This window comes from Lepidochelys olivacea, assembly GCF_965140295.1.
Source record: "Lepidochelys olivacea isolate rLepOli2 genome assembly, chromosome: 6".
Taxonomy (NCBI): Eukaryota; Metazoa; Chordata; order Testudines; family Cheloniidae; genus Lepidochelys; species Lepidochelys olivacea.
The window spans coordinates 10,199,470-10,202,164 of NC_140416.1; positions in this window are offsets into that span (position 1 = coordinate 10,199,470).

Here is a 2,695-nt window from a genome sequence, read left to right on the forward strand (position 1 = left end):
GGGCAAGAGACCCGCCCGCCAGCCCCGCGGCCCCGCCCGTGCGCTCCTATTGGCACAGCGGCCTCTGCTGGGCGGGTCCTGGCAGCGTATTGGCTGGCGATAGCCATCACTGCCATCCCATTGGCCTAGTCTTCCTCCTCCCCCCTGGCTGTTTTGCCTGTTCGTCGCTATCTGCGTCCAATGGGGAGATGTGGGCGGGGATAAGCTAACGTCGCCGTAGAGCAGAGACGTTATTGGTTGGGGGAGGTGCTGATAAGGCGACGCCACACACTGAGAGGTGATTCATCCTGTGTCTGATTGACTGGGTAGGCTCCAGTAGGCGGGGTTTCCACCAGTTTAATGTTGGGATTGGCTGAACCAGGAGCCAACCTATCCAGGAAGCAGTAGGGCTCGTGGACGTGTCCAAGCCAGGGTCTCGGCGACCTCTGACCTTGGTGACCTGTGACCCCTGACCCTGAGTTACTCTCACCCTGGACTGCCAATCGCTGACCCTTGACCTGTCCCCACGCCAGGACCCTAGCATGACTTACCAGCGTCGCCATCTGCTGGGTCTGGCCTCTTTGAGGCCCCAGGTCATGGCTGGGCAAATGGGCTCAGGATGGCAACGGACTCAGCCAGCGTCACATGGCTGTCTGTGGCAGAGCCGGGAACGGAACCCGAGTTCCCCGATCAAAGCCCCACAGACACACAGGCTCCTAAACCACCATCTGAAAAGGATGGCATAGGGCTGGAGGAGTGAATTGAAGCCAGGCTGCTCCCCTATCCCTGCATGGATTTGTCCCACCAAGCTGTTCTACATTAAGGGAAATCCACAGACCCTGGCCAAATGGTTGACCATAAATTAGAGGCAGAAATTAGGAGACATGTAGAGCCTGGAAAAGAGAGCATGATGGAAAAGTATATTCTGCTTGTCACAACCAAAATATGAAGAAGTTCAAGATAAGGATTTCCCTATCAGCTGTGAGAAAAAAACTGTTCCATGAAGAGCAATGAAGAAAACAAAAAGCATAATTGTGTGGAAAAGATGGCAAATGCACCACTGTCATGAAACACTGCACCTTACCGCCCAGTCAGGATTGGACAATGACTAATGGATGCAGAATATAATAATATAGAGCTTTTTATCAGTAGATCTCAAAGCACCTCAAAATCTTTAATGTATTTCTCCTGCAAACAGCCCTGAGAGGCAGGACAGTGCTATTATCTCTGTTTTTTGCATATGGGGAATGGAGGCACAGAGACTTGCCCAAGGTCACAGAGGAAGTCAGCGTCACATGTCAACATATACAAAGTAAATATCCTTAAATCAAACTCTAAGAAGTTCTCAAGCAGCATTTTGCTTACTTTGCCCATCTGTACATTTTGATTATTATTGATGGTAATATGTTTCATCAGTTTGTCTGTGTAACAGTGAAATCAATCAAACTTCCAAGCCTCCTCTAAGATCAAACCCCAAATACACCATGAAACACCTCCCAATCCAATGCCATGCAGACTCTGACATCACACACTCTCAACTGAGAAGATGGGATTAGAAACAGCATAAGAAAATTGTGTGTGGTTAGATGATGCTGCTACCAGATCACGGCACTGTTAACACAAATAATGAAGAATTTGGTGTATTGTACATATGGGCATTGCATGTTTCAAGTGCACCTTGATTTCTTCAGACAGTCATCACTTGATCTGCAGTAACTGTGAGGAGTTGTTACTGACTAAGAGAGGCCCAAATCCTGACAGGTATTTAGGCACCTCACACTCATTGAAATCAGTGGGAGTTAGGCACCTCAGTACCTTTGAGGATCTTAGCCCAAGCCAATAACTAGGTGATTGCCTAATTAATTACACACAGTGGATGCTCTCACTACTTTGCTCACTTTTAGAATTGTGCTTTTCTTTGTGAGCCGCTGGGGTAGCAGCAGGTATTCTCAAAGGCTGCATTGCCTCATTTTAATTAGGTGTATAGAATAAGTATTTATTTAAAGCACCTTCCCATCTGTGCACATTTGATATTATGCTTCACTCCAGGTATCATTTGTTCATGTATCATTTTTTTCAGGTGTACCCTGTCCCACTGGAGTGGAGATGGAAATTGTTGCTGCTAGGGTAAGTTCCCTGGTCATTGTGGTCTCCCTTAGCTTAACAGGCTGGGCCCAGATGAGGCTGGACATCCTTCCCCCCCGTCCCCCTCTCCAGCTGGCTCCTTCTTTAGGTTGTACTGGGTTCTCAGCCAAGCTAAGCCCATTGTCAAGGCTGGACCAGCCTTAATGTGAATTGGGCTGAGGTCTAGAGGAGGAATGATCCTTCTCTGGCAGCACCGTCTGAAGCCTGGATCCTCCTTTGCAAGGCTGCTGTAACACCACTGCTACTGATAACATCTTTGATCTGAAAGCCATCCCGTCTGGATTCAAATAACTGGTTCTCATCTCCTCTAGAAACAAATAGCCACCCTTCTTCTTTCTGGCTCCTTTTGCTAGTGACAGCTCTTGGACGTTTCCTAGCCTCTCTTCTCATCCCTTCTCTTTGTCTCCTTCCAGGGGACATAGCAGCAGCCAGACACTCATGAGAATCCCCTCCCAAAAAAACCCTTTGCTCTCCCTCCATCTCCCATAGGCTAGGATTGGTGTCTATCTCCTTTTGCCACCCAATCCGCCTCCTTCTCAGGCCCATGAGGCGTGACGGGCATTTTCCAAGG